The sequence below is a fragment of the Balearica regulorum genome, chromosome 5 (assembly GCF_011004875.1).
Source record: "Balearica regulorum gibbericeps isolate bBalReg1 chromosome 5, bBalReg1.pri, whole genome shotgun sequence".
NCBI classification, from domain to species: Eukaryota; Metazoa; Chordata; class Aves; order Gruiformes; family Gruidae; genus Balearica; species Balearica regulorum.
This window is the reverse complement of record NC_046188.1, coordinates 50,894,839-50,909,066: the sequence shown is the minus strand read 5'-3', so window position 1 is coordinate 50,909,066 and position 14,228 is coordinate 50,894,839. Positions and strand designations below refer to the sequence as shown.

Here is a 14,228-nt window from a genome sequence, read left to right as displayed (position 1 = left end):
CTCTCTTCCATGCTTGCTTTTTTTTTTTTCCTTATTTGACTTGAAGGTCCTTTGTAATAACTTATTCCTCATTCCTCCTGTTGTCAGGGAAGTTATTCTGCCTGCAATCCCTGTCTGAGCTTAATTTTCTCAGTTGCTGTAGCATGAGGGCTGATGGCTTCACAAATCTTAGAATAACTCCTCAATCTCTCCTCTGGCCAGCCTAGCAGCACGACAGCCCCATTTAATGTGTGCCGTCTGCTTTGGCTTCCTGCCCCTAGACTCATTATTTTGCATTTGTCTGCATCAAGCTCCAGTATTGCCTGCCCCAAAGGATCATATATTAGAAGTAATGAAAAAGAGAAGAATCCTCAAGGTTGGTCTGTAAATCCCAAGTCTCCCTGCTAGAAGAAATGTGCAGCCTGGATGCTCTGTCCCGTGTCCTTGCTCCAGACCTGCTACGTGCATGCATCCCTCCCTACCTGCCCTGGTGCATCTCTTGATGACATGAAGTGAGTCTTGCAGGCTCTCCAGGCAATGCTGTTCTCACGGCACAGAGCGTTCGGTGTCTGGGAGGTTTCCCTTTCTTCTGCTGACACAGAAGCAGAACCTGTAGCTCTGCCTTCTCTTCAGCCAGCCCCCAAAATGACTTGGATCCACTTGGAATATTTTTACAGGGAAAATATTGTGAAGTTTTCTCAGTGGTAGATACTTCAGGGCATGGGCCTCTCATCTACCACTTGAAATGTAGTATTGCCTTTGGACCTTGGGTACTGGAACTGCTTTTGTGTTAGGTGCAGTGTGAGATGGTCCCTCTCTGAAATGCTTACAAGCTAAGTGCAAGATGGGGAATGTCAGGCTGCACTTCACCTGTTCAGATGTTGACATCTAACATCCCAGCCACTTGCTCTCAGCCTCCCTATATAGGCAGTGGAGGAAGCAAGCACCTTCATCTCATCCTAATGCAGAAAGATATCTGAAACAGGTCAGATGGATTGTGCCTGTCTCTTCTCATTGGTGATAAAGAGGCTCTGGATGATGGGGTCTCATGGAGATGTCTGTGTTGTAGGTGAGATGAATCCCACCTTGACTAGCTACGTTGAGCAAGTTGGGGTAGGAAAAAAAAAGACAGCAAGACAGTGCTGAATGTAGTCTGTCCTTGTCTTAGCTGTGTGCTGTCTCATTTGGAAACCTATGCCTCTTCCTTTGCTCAGGGAGCTACCCTTCATTTTGGTTCCTTGCTGCCCAAGAGCTGGAAGGACGTCGTCCAGACAGCAACTGGAAAACAGAGTTAAACACCTCTCAGAGGTGCTCTTAGCAAAGGTGCTAGGACAGAGCTCCAGGCCTGTCCCAGGTATGGACCAAGGGGCATTTTAACCAAGTGAAGGCAGAAAGCATAGGTAGGAATGGTGACAAATGGTCTTGTCCCTGTTTCATCGTTTCATACTGAGGCCAGGCAGCTGCTAGGGTTACTTGAATACTTCTCAGGAGCTCCTGACCTTGTGCATGTGCCCGAACAGCAATCCTGTTGTATTGCAGTGGGGAAAGACACAAGATCTCTAAATTTGGAGCTGAGACAAGGGCACAGAGACTTCAGATTGTGGATTAACAGATGATAGCAGCAGGAGCCCTGTGGTACCTCAACAAGGGCTGCACATCTGGGTGATTCAGGCTTGGTGGATAAAACTCTTTCTGTTAGGGGAAAAAGAGCTTTTTCCTAACACTGAAGTGCTATTAAATGCCGTAATGGGGATTTGGGGGTGATGGAGCCAGTTTCTGTAATTTTGTATCCCACTTGAGCTGAACTTTCACAGTTGCTCTGACGACCCTGTCGTGGTTCTTAGGGAGCAGATTAGAGGGTACCCAGAGCTGTTCTTGAAAGAACTGGAAAAATAAAGTTGAGCTGACTGGAAGGAATAAAGTCTGGTAGCCTGGGGAGGATTTTCTTGACTAGCTGAGTTTCCCCTTTGATTGGGAGCACTTGTTCCATCATGCCTTTTGCTGGGGAAGAATTAGCCCCGTGGCAGAAATGTGATGCACTGTGTGTTTCGGGAGCGAAAAACCTGTCTGCAGCAAGAGCCTGCAGAGCTTGAACTCAGCCTTCGCGTCCCTGTGCTGGCAGCTGGTTGCAACCTTGCTTGGCGGGGAGGGTGCCCTGCCAGGCTCTTTACCCTCCATCTAATGCCTGCATAATCATCATTAAATCCTAGAATCCCAAAGAAAACCAGAGTCAGTTTTGTACACCACTTTTTGTTTGTTACTGAAACTCATAATTCTCATCAGTTCAGACACCCATAAAGTGGTAGTTAGCTCTGAAGAGTCTCTGGAAGTCTGCTGCGTGCACTACAGTCGCTTAAAACTTTGCAGTAGCAGGGAATTTTTAGGGGAGGAATTTCTGGCTGACCCTAGGTGGGAAACACACATACCATACTACAGAAAAGGCAAAAAAATACTTCGTATTCCATTATATAGTGTATTTTCTTCACTTCACAATGCATCTGATCTCTCCTTGCTCTCTTTCTTGGCTACACTTGTCCACCACAAGCTTTTCTACTTCCAAACTCATGATTCTAGGACAGAGAGGGCAAGGGAGAGTGTATGAAAACCTTCAAGAGGCTCTTAATTCAGGAAGGAAGGTATATCAGGGCCTTGTAGTTAAGACCCACAGCATATGTTGCTCTGATAGTTTCCTTGTTGTCCTTCCCCATTGAACTTTGGTACAATAAATAGCGTCTGTGTTTGAAGAGCGTCCCAGCAGAGAAGCATCTGGCACAGCTTTGGGTCCTTGCAGCTTCTCGGTGTTTCTGCTAACACATAGTCTCCTGCCTAGTCAACGAGTGCATTGTCAGTGGCACTGAACAGTGAGCGTGCCTCGCTCCTTTTGCCTGCTCACCCAAAGTAATTCCTTCTGGTACTCCTTCCACATGGCAAAAAGAGAAAGGGAAAGATGTTAATGCAGGGTTTTGGTTTGCAAAATGATACCTGCAGTACCTTGCTGTGCTCTTGTTATTCCTGTGCAAAACCCTGAGCCCCATCTACAGGAGTGGGATTGTGCTAGTACTGGCTTTTGGCTGCGATCGACCTGCTGCTGGTTGGATGTGCTCCGGCAAAACAGTGCTTTTTGCATGTTAATTTTTGTCACCAACAGTACACTCACTGCCTTGTCCACAGGAGATGGTTCATAGGTCTCTGGGAGATGTGCAGCAGCATCACTCAGCTGTTTGCTCTCCTGGTTGAGCAGGCACATGTACAGGTCTTTGAAAGCTGGTGGGAGAAACCAGGATTTATCAATCTCTTTCACAGAGGTTTTGTAACTGTATGACTGTCCTAAATAATTTCCCTAATTCCCTAGTAACATATATGTGCAACTAAATCTAGGCAGACAAGGCTATATCAAGCCTTAGGCATAGGAAATTGTGTAATACGATAAAGTTGAGTATCGCGTCCAGGGCAGAGCTAACCTTGTTGCACCAAGAACTTTCTTAAGATTTTACTTTTAGGATGGGAAGATGAGTCCCATCGCAGGGACCCCCAGTTCCCTCCTGTACTCCACCAAAGGCTACTCTGGTTTCTGATTCAACTCTGCAAATACAGTCTAGTGGCTTCCAACTGGGTATGAAGTCTGCTGGTATTATTTCCCCTGTGAAGGCTAGAGCGCGGGAGAGAAAATTAAAGCAACTTGTCTTAGCCTGAGTCAGCATCGTGGAGTTGCAAGTGTGTCTCTGTAGAGCCTACTGAAATGTCCCTGCCTTATCTGGCTTGATGTTTTGCTGGTTGCACAACTCCCACATCCCATAGATGCAAATATTTTCCTGGGGTTGGCCCGGGTTGCCCAAGGAGTGTGTTTGTTCAGATTCTTCTGCTTTGCAATTAATATAAGCTTGCAATTAATATAAGCTTCTCAACTCTGTGTGAGAGAAAGAAGGGGAAGTGGTGCTAGGTGTTGGGTTTTTTTTTCCCTCTCCCTGTTGTTTTTCCTCACCAGCTGGCTACTTGGAAATGAGCATGTTGTGGTTTTTACCTTATGAAGCAACATGTTGCTGCAAATTCAGCTTCGGAGAGGTTGTGGGAGCTTTTGTCCGCTGGTGTTGCGGCTGCTGTGGGCAAGGCACAGACAATACGTAGCGCTGCGGGTACCCAGCCTGTGAGCTGCGTCTGGTCAAAGTGGGTGCCAGCCCAGCCAAGCACCATCCATGGTCCTTCTTGCCTGGTACATTCCCACACTCGCTTGGTGGTGGCTGGGAGATGCCAGACCTGCCTCGCTCCTTTGTATTGTTGCCCAGATCGTGCAAGAGCAGCAAAGTTCACACCATGGAATGCTGTCAAAAGAATCCAAACCTGGTGCATTGCAAATAAATATATTTCTCTGCCTCGTTCAGCTAAGGCAGGGTTATCTCAAGAGGGCTGTATGAAGTGCACTTGTCACAGCTGTGCCAGGCACCAACAGCTCAGAGATATTCATGCACGTTCTCTCCTGACCTACTGGATGAAAATTGGCGCCCTTAGAGGGTTAATTTTCTCCATTTTAGTACAGGTTCACAAAAAGGTATCTGGTTTAGACCTGGAAAGCATGCTTCATCTTTAAGTAAAGTGGCAAAACTTTGAGTAAACCTCATGAAGTCTGTCGTTCATTATGTTTTCCAAAGTACTCTCTGAGCTTGCTTCTGGGGTTTTTCTGTGCTATTCAAGAGCAGCAATTTCTTTGATGCTGCAGAATAAAAGAAGCATTTGCTTAAAGTGGCGTGGAGGAGTTGTAACCCTATAAAACTTAACCTGGGCTATCAGCTGTGTGTTTCATAGTGATCTTGGCTGATCGCATCAGTGTCTTCTTCGGACCTTGCAGCCGTGTGGAATTCTTTTAGGGGGGTAAAAAAAGGCCAACTGCATGAATTTTTGTATCTGGTCAGGGTTTTGACTGTTATCTTAAGTCAGATTTCCTGTTTTGAGTTGACATAGTATGTCCTGAGTTTGATCAAAAATATGTGGAAGTAACGGCATATGAAGTCTGTGGAATGGCAGCCACCACTTGGAACAGCTTCTCTATGGTAGGTCTCCATTTGGGTGAGAAGTATACTAACTTCAAATACACTTTTCTTTGATGCAGGTCTTACGCTCCCTCTGTCCTATCTTAGGTGTGCAGATGAAGGGCAAAAATCGTTATATGATGTGATAAAATATTTGTGATTAGTAGGAATTTGAGTCTAGATCCTAGACACTAATCAGCCTCTGATGGAGGGAATTAATTTAGAATGAGGCAACCTGTAGCCCAAGTTGTTAAAGATGGATTATGAGGGCAAGTTGACAAACTCCGGTTTTCAGAGCTCAATGCTTTCCTTGCGGTTGGAGTATGCATTTTCCTCTTGTGTTAATGTACTCACTCTCTACAAAACACTGCAGTATCTCTTTTTGCTTAAGTAGTGTTTCAGATTAAAGTTGGTTGGTTTGACATGTGAGCTAGTGGTTTTCCTTGGGGTTTTTGGGTTTTTTTGTTTTTAAAAAAGCTTTTTGCAAACACTTGATTAATTTTTCTTAATTTTATTTTATTTTTTCAGTTGAAATTCATGTGCTGGAACAATGAGAGCTATGTAGGAACTGTACCCACTACACCATACTATGGCCTTGAAGGTTCATTGTAGGGATGCACATGGTCCTCAGGGAGTAGCTTTCTGAAAATAAGAGGATTTAAGGGGGAAATCAAGAAGCAGTTTATTTGCAGTTAGGTGTGAATGACATCCAAGAGTGAGAAATGGCTGCGCATGCCTTAGGAGCCCTGAGAAACACCATTGGTGAGCTCTGCTGCTGTCAAATGAAGCAGGGAGGCTTTATCAGCACATCACCCCTTTCTGAAATCTCACTGGTGGCTTGTCTCTCCGCCAAGCTCCCGTAAGAGCACGTGATCATGTTTGAGATCTTGCAATACTGGCAAGGCTGTAAAAATTCAGAGTTCAAGCTTAATCTCCGAATTTATTCTTCTAAGGAAGGAGAATTTTGTCCTACCGAGGATTTGAGAAGGGAGAAGTGGACCCATAAAGTAGAGCCCCTGACTGCAGATACTTTGGTGTTTCTCTGCTCCCTTTCAGAAGAAAAAAAAAAAAGCCACCACCAAAACTCTGAAAGAGCTGCTTGTTCAAAAGTGAAGACTTTCTGTAGTCGTTGCTAGTGACGGTTTCCTCAGGGGGATCATTTCCATATCTTATGAGTAATTTCTGAGTCCAACTTGAAGCTCACAAGACAAATCGTGTCGTGACAAGAGCTAGGAAGTTTGCATCATCTCATTAAACTGGATCATCTTTAAGAGTGATGGTTCATGTCACCTGTCCATTTTCTTGTTTTTTCCTAACCACTGGGAGGAAGAAAAAAAATCCCAAACAGCCTTGTGACATTTAGTATTACTCAAGCAGTCTTGCACTCTTTAATGGTCAGCAAAGGCACCATGGACAAATTTTGTGGGTGTGGGTGGGCAGAATTGGAGAGGAACCCCAGACCACACATAGGACCAGGCTCATAGCACTTGAAGAGTGACTTCATAACTGTTACAATTCATATTTATAGTAGCAGATCAAAAAAAAGCCTGAAGGTGTGAAAAGGGAGGCAGCCACTAGCCTGAGCAACCACGTAGACTGTGGTCTTTTGGTGCATCTCCCATGTCTGTGTCCCACCAGCCCTGCCTGGAGCCCCTTTAGTAGTATTTGCTGTAGCAAGAGAGATAATTGTCTGAGTTTTTTGGTGCCCTGAGGTCCAGTTTTCAGCCCCCTTTCCAGAAAGTATGGCTTAAGTATCAGAGCTTCAGTTCTTGTGTCTTTGCTGGTGTTAGCGAAGGCAGATGCTGAACACTGATAGCCAGTAGAATAAAAGGTCAGGAATGGTTTGCTGGGGGCTGATGGCAAAGGGTGATAGTAGGAAATACTTCTAGCAATCAGTGATTTGCAGAGTGATGTAGGTCATGTAATGTATCTTCCCAATCCCCCCAATCTAATAGCATATGGAAAATATAATAAATTTTACTTATTATTATAAAATTACATTATTATAGGCTGGGGGATTGAAGGCAGATGCCTGGATTTTTCCTAGTGGGCTGAAGGGTGGCTCAGGTTTTGGTTTATTTATTTATTATATTTTAAACCAAAGCCAAAGAACCATCAGGCAGCTTGATCTTTGCTGCAGCAGTTCCTCCACTGTGGTCCCCAGGCATTGTCTAGCAGATGCCTGCACCTCCACTAGGATGGGTGAATCCAGAGACTGGTATATAACATGTGCAGGCTTATTTTTGTCATTTCCTTGCAGAAACTTCTTAAGGAGGCTCTGCAAGTTGTAGGAGTCAGTGGTAGGGGAAAGGAGGGGATGCTTTGTGCCTCTTAGCTGAGGGTCCTGGGAGGACACTCAGCTGCTGATCCCAGGAATGAGTTCTCCATGCCAGCACCCACCAGCATCATGTGCAATTCCTTATGGCAGCCAGATCTCCAGGGAGGAGGAAATAACTTGGTCACCTCCTTCCTTCTTCTGCTTTGTGATTTCTGACTTTTATAGCTGCTCTGTAGGCACTCTCTGTGCCTCCCTGTCTGAATGAAGGTGTATTTTTAACCCTTGCTTTCCCAGGAAATGTCAGTCTACCTTGTTACTGTCTCAAGATGTTGATAGGGATAAGTGCTCCAAGTGGGCTAAGGTTGAAAATTAAAATACGCCAAGTGAGACTAACCATTATTGACTGTCTTGGCTTTAGTGGCTTCACTACAGGGCTGCTACTTTTTACCCTTTTCTTAAGGTGATCCTTCAAGATCAGATCTCAGTTTTGGGACTCACACATTTGGTTCTGCCTCCTCAGCTTGGGCTGTCCTCCGCCTTGCTTTGGAAACTAAAAAAAAAAAATCTTACATCTTGTCCGTACTGCACGTGCATGGTGGCTTAGGGCTATCAGGAGAAGTCAGCTTTGAAGTTCTAAGTTTTCCTTTTGTGGTTATGTTTTCTTCAGGCCAAATACAGAACTGTTTGCACAAGCCTTATAAAGTCCAAGAACAAATCCAATGAACGCTGCTCTGTTTCTTTTTTGAACATCTCTGCAATATGTGCTTCCCCAGCATTGCAGATTTGTGCTTGGGCAGCAGGATCAGAAAGTCTGAGAGGGTGGTGGGAGGTGGCTGGACACCAGGAAAGAAACTGGGAAGCCGTATATACAAGCCTATTAAAAAGAAGTAATGTTTATAGCTTGGGGACCACATTGCTCCAAGGCGTTAAGGAAGTTAGTGGCTTCAGAATACAAAGATTTGAGTGTTGTACGGACAGCAGGAACAGAGTTAAAAAGAAAGAAATTCTCTGAAGTGGAAACTTTGGTGTGGGAGCCCCCTTTTTTGTTCACACATCATCTGGCAGGATGCAACCCTGCTCTGACACCAAAGATGGTTTCCACTGGAAAGAGCAAAAGAAGGTTTTGGACTATGTGAGAATCCCCTACAACATCTTTTGTGCTTGGCCATCACTTACACTGCCCTAATGAAATTACATTACAGTAATTACACTGCATTACAGTTCAAAGTTCAAAAGTCCATTTTTTTTCTTCCTCCCCCCCCTCCCCAAATATGCATGACCTTTTCTTGCCTGAGGAGTTTGCTGTGCAGAGATTGATCTGTGATTGGAGGTGCATTGCCATGCCTGACAAAAGGATGCTTCATCTAGGAGGGCATCTGTGGGCTGACATTGCCCTGTTTTACTTTCCCCAAGCTGTGACTCTTCCAGCTCATGCCACAGATGTTTTGGGCTGTACTTTGCATGGTCTCTGTGTGCTCTCAGGAGAAACCAGGTGCTGAAGAACAGGGTGAAATCCTGTCTATGGGTGTTGTAAGCACCAGCTGTGTCTGGTCACCAGGTACCTGCCAGGGTCATACCAGCTGTGGGCAGGTGCTGGTCTCTGGCTGTCTTCTACTAAAGACATTCTCTCTCTAAAGATTTGAAGGTTTTCTTTATTTTTGCAGTTGGAAGCTTGCGTCCAAGCTCCCTTGCACCTTTTTGTCCATTCACTTCATGAACACTCTGACTCTCTTTTCCACAGTGAGTTGTCATCCCTGAAGCTCAGGGCATGGCATGCTTCCTATCTGTACCTCATTCAAACAAGCAAATCTGGTTGATATGACTGGAGGGAGTACTTGCCAGTGCTGTCATGCTGGTCCAAGTGAGGATCAGAGCCCTGCATTGCCATTTTCTCCATCAGTTGTTGATCTGCATAGAGGAACATCTAAGTTGAGTCAAAGAGGTAGGGCAGGGTCTCCAGAGCTTGATGGCCTTGTCAAGTGCAGTACCAAGGCCAGATCTGGATCTACTCATTGCCCTACCAGGGATGTCCTGAGGGACTGTCCCTCAGATGAGGGATTTCAAGCAGATGTAGATATACCTAACCTTTAGGCATTATCAGAGGGACCTCAGCCACTCTGCTGCTCTCAGAGACTTTGCTTATTTATTAATCAGCTTGTCAGGCTTCAGTGTCGAGGTGGAGCCACATCTCACATGGTCTTGGTGTCTCGCTTTTCTGTGATTTCTTTTCAGCCCTAGTGTGCCTGTGGATGCTGGCTATGAGCCCACCCAAATCCTGCATGTCGTCATTGCTGTGGGCTCCCAAGGAAGCACTGGAAGGAAACCCCCCCTGCTTCTGCTGATTGTGCAGGTCTGCCAGCCAGATGCTGGAGACTGCAACAGAGGTGATGGAGTAGGCATTGTGCTCCTGTCCCCTCCATAATCAACAACAGCCATTGATTAGAAGCACAGTCTTGTGGCAAAAGCTCAAATGTGGGGGAGCAGAAATCCCCAGCTTTACATGAGTTTCCTGTGTGACTGTCTGCGAGTCACTTAATTGCTGTGGGTTCCTCATTGCAGGGTGGAGTTACTATTTCCTTGATCTGCTACACTATGTGTTCCTGGGGGGTGGGATATATGAACCTGTGTGGAGGTTACTTGGAAGTGAAGGAGCGTGTCTTCTGTGTCCATGCTGCAAGACAGGCAGGATGAGTCCCTGTGCAGTGTCCCTTTGTCACTCCGGAGCCAAAAGAGGAAGATTCCTCCCTTTTCAGTATGGAGAGCTGTAATCCATACATCTTCAGTCTTATTTGCAGCAGGTCTGTGCTGTGACAGTGATGCATTTAAATAACCCACCCACAGCAACATTGCTTGGATTTTTTAAAAATCCAGACTGCTGCAGAGGGAGGAGACATGAGCATCACATTGACAGGCGTATTGTGGCTGAGAATTACCACGAGCAAAGTGAGGTTTGGGCAATCCAGGACCCAAATTTAACAAAGTCTGCTGATCCAATCTTAAATCTCTCACCTTAACCTTTGGACCTCTGTTTTTGTCAGTGTTGCGTGACACTTGTCATTGCGCACTATTGCACACACAATGCGTTGGTTGGGTCTGTCCGTCTTCAGAACTGGTTGTGACAAATTCATCCGCCTTGGCTCTTGAAGGGCTAGGTTTGGAGGTCTTCTCCAGACCTCTCTGCCAGCCATGCTCAGTGTCCCTGTTCCTCTAGGTTACAGCTGGCTGGTGCTGCAACTGCCGGGTCCATAAATCAGCAATGTGCCCCTGAATAGCTGCTGCAAAATAACTGATGCATATTCATGCTTGTGACAGCATTGTGCCACCCTGCTGATAACATGTCCCGGTGGGAATGAGAGCAGGGATGGGGTCCCAGTGGCAGGTGCCTGCTCACTTTCTTTTATCTCCTCTTCCTGCTGCCCCCTTGTCATTGGCTCCCTAAGATGGCCCATCACTTGCTTTTCTAATGTGTTTTCCCTAGCTCCTTCGCCCAGATTTGCCAAGGCGAGCCCTGCAGGTTTGCTTTTTGCTGTGGTGCCTTCTTCCCCTTTGTACCTGCTCTGCTAATAAATAAGGGTGTGTGCCTGCAAAGGCGCTGCAAGGGCTAAATGAATGCAGAGGGATGATCGTTATATTTGATTACATAAATTAAATGGCTTACTAATAAAGGAGACACTCTGGAAGTATCTGATTTTGGCTGTTTGGGGTCACTCAAGCTGTTCCTTTGAGCTCTGTCTTTGAATGAACTGTATGAGCAGCTTTTTATTGGTGTCCCGTTGGGAATGGAAAGGCGAGAAGGAAAAGCTCAGTCTTCTTCCCTCATCCCAAGATGGACTGTCCCTCACCCACAACTAGCCTGTGGAGATGACAGTATTGGACCTGTGCTGCTCTTCTCTCATTAAAAAATGAGGGGAAAAAAAGATGCTGTATTACCTTTCCCTGGAAAAGATAAAACTGTGGAGGATATGATTAGCAGCCGGTGATAGACACATGTGAGAGAGGACAGATGGACTCTACTTTTCCCCTTCCAGTACAAGATCCTAGCTGCTGTCCAAGGAAGCTGGAGGAGCCAAGTTGGGTAATAGCCAAAGGGTATCCCAAAATACACCTGTCCGAGTCCAACCCAGCCAGAGCTGGTTCTCCCTGCAGAGAGGGATCCCTCTCACTCCTCTGTGTTTCTTCTCCTTCTAGGGGCATTTGAGCCATCCCCAGACAAGAGGACCCTATTTCTCTGCAGGGCTGGTTAGCCATCCAGAGGGTGAGTGCTGCATGGGCAGGAGCAAATGGGGCTCCTGCTGTCCCAAAATACTCATTTGTCTGCTTTTCTGCTGCTAGCCAACAGCTTCCACCTCTTTCCACCTGATTCCAACACCACTGGCTCAGTGTCTGGACCTTTCTGCTGCAGGAGCTGTAGTACGATAGGACACGTGCTGCGTGCACCATTTCATTCCTGGAGACCAGAGCTCACCAATACTCTTGTAATATTATTTTGCTCCAAAACCTGGCCTTTTAAAAAGTCTCTTGTCCATTAAATGTTAAAAGAAAAAAACCCAAACCTAAACCTAAAAGCATTATCAAAACAATTCTTGAAACTTCCAAGCTGCAAATATTCTGTTTCCTTACCCATTTATTTGCTGTGAAAATACATACGTGTTAGGATTTAAAGCAAGCAGGAAGCTGAAGAGCCAGATCTATTTCCATTGCAGAATCTTCTCACTGAAAATGGCTTGGATGCATTTCCTGAAACCAGCTTCCTAATTTTTCCCTGTCAGTGGTTGTTTGGGAGGAACGGGGAAGGATGGGGAGAGAGAGGAGAATGGAAATCTCATAGGGGGAATGCATTTCTTGACTATGGGGTAGGGTTTTTTTGGCCCTATACGCATCAGTGGTGCTCAGGTTGGGACTGGCCCTTTCCATAAGTGATGTACAAGGCCACCTTATACCACTGGTTTCCCCCTTTCTTGTAGCCAGGCTTTGAGTGGGGAAAACGGCAGCAGTGCTCAGCCTGCCCCTCTGCTCCCAGCCCTACCTGCATGTCCCATTGCTCATCTGTGCATCAGAGCATCCACCTCTCTGCTGGCTGCCTGCACCCATGACCCGGTTGTGATTTCATTAGGATAATTGGAGAGCAGGGCACCTCTTAAGCACTCTGGGCTTTCGTGCTTGATGTACCCTGCCTCCCCAAACATCTCTGCCCAGGAAAGCGGGGCTGGGGAGGAGCTGCCAGCTCTGACAGCCCAACACAAAGACTCAGCAGGAGACCAACAGCTTTCCCATCCAAAACCTCTACTGGGAGCTTTTTGTCTCACGTGAAGACCCCAGATGGGAAGTCACGTTGTCTAAATTTAGTTCCCAGCTTCACCACCCTTTGATGACTTTGAGCCAGTCCCTTGGCATGTTTGTATCCCCTTGCCTGTCTGTATAATGAGGAGGACAGTGTTTCTGTTCGTGCATGGCCACCACCCACAGCTTGGTGATGAGATCTGAATTTGCCGCCTCTTATGCTGCTGCAGCAGAGTGCCAGGTGGCTGTGACCTGCCGTCGTGTGATGGCAGGACTCGTGGGTCCTGGGAGAGGCTATACTTTTCCCTGGCAGCTTGCCTGCGGCTGCTCCTTTCGTCACCAAGAGGACCAGACTGAAGACATCAGATACTTTAGGAAACCAGCTTGGAGACAGCATCTCTTGTAATCCTACCACATTTGCCCCAAAGCCTGATGTTCTCTGTCCCTGTTAATAGCTGTAATTACAGAGATCCACTTATGCTGGTGCTACGTACTCATCTGGTCCAAGTTACTACTTCATTAAGCCTTAATATCTTCTGGGAAAATCAATACTATTTGGTACCAAGTCTAGCAAGTCAAGAGATTGCTCAGAGCCTGGGTTCGTGGTTGCCTACCACACATTTTAGCAGTTATATTATTATTGTCTATTACGTGAGTCTTGTTTTAAACTTTCCTGGGTACCTGTCCATCTCATCATATGCTCAAGGTATTCACCCATCCCATTTATGTTTATAGATGGGATTTTAAAGCTGCCTCTTCTCTTGAGCTCCGCCTTGGCCTCTCCATTGCGCAGAGTATGTTCTTCATTTGTTTTTCTGAAGAAGGTGGGCAGGCCTGGGAGAAGTCTCTTTTCCAGGGTGAGGTGGAAAGCTGCCAGCCCAGGCAGGAAAGTGTCTGCCTCTAACCACCTGCTCGGCCCTGGGAGGCTGGAGAGAAGATGAAAACGGAGGAGCCCTGGCAGTTTGCAGTCTTCTGTATCTCAGCAGTGAGAGCTTTTCCTTCCCCACGCTGCTTTCCCACATGTGTTGGCAGAGTCAGCACTAGGTCCTAAGTCCTGACTGCAAGATAAGAGCTCAGTTTTTATTTAATTGCCCCCTGTTGTCCCATCCTGCTTCGTGGTGTGTTCATGCCTTCATGCATCCACCTTTACCAGGCTTTCAGACAAAACTCCAGTCTCCTCTTTGCTTACACAGGCACCTCTTGCTCATGTAGAGTCTCAAACAGCACTTAGGTGTTAGATCATAAATCATGGGCATAATTTAAAAACTGTCTTTGATTTCTTCAAACCACTGGCTCTGCCATATGCAGACAACTCGTGTTTTCAGCTACTTACTTGGGTGCTAGCCCAGGTGGTCTCTGCCACCTGCTTGTGATTTTTTAAGGGTCTGTGTTCAGCACTGGGGTGGGATGTATCATTTGCTTGTCTGTTTCCTTCAGATCTTTCCATGGATTTGGCAGCAAGTAACCTGCACAGCAGCAAGCTTTCTCTCTGTGAAAGTTAGCTTGGAAGATTGGTTCGTCTGCAGAGACTATGGTGGGATGGGGGCTTGCTTTCAGGGAGAAGGGTAGAGCAGTGATGGTGGGAGGTGAAGTTCCCACCGCATTTCACAAGTATCTCCCAGCACCTGCCAGAGTTTCCTGATGGCATGCTGTTCCCCGTGCCATGT

General features: G+C 46.3%; 1 protein-coding gene across 5 annotated transcripts in view; it reads left to right on the top strand.

Annotated features, from left to right (window-relative positions):
• LOC104631064 (GTPase HRas) overlaps positions 1 to 14,228 on the top strand; it is a 44,295-nt gene that overhangs the window by 11,170 nt on the left and 18,897 nt on the right. For 2 of the 5 annotated variants that reach the window (XM_075754832.1, XM_075754834.1), the window contains one exon: positions 11,470 to 11,536. The exons of 2 other annotated variants lie outside the window; for them this stretch is intronic. The gene's annotated coding sequence lies outside the window, so the exon portion shown is untranslated. Of the gene's footprint in view, positions 1 to 11,309; positions 11,357 to 11,469; positions 11,537 to 14,228 lie in introns of all 5 variants that reach the window. One more of the 5 variants, XM_075754835.1, reaches the window with a different exon arrangement.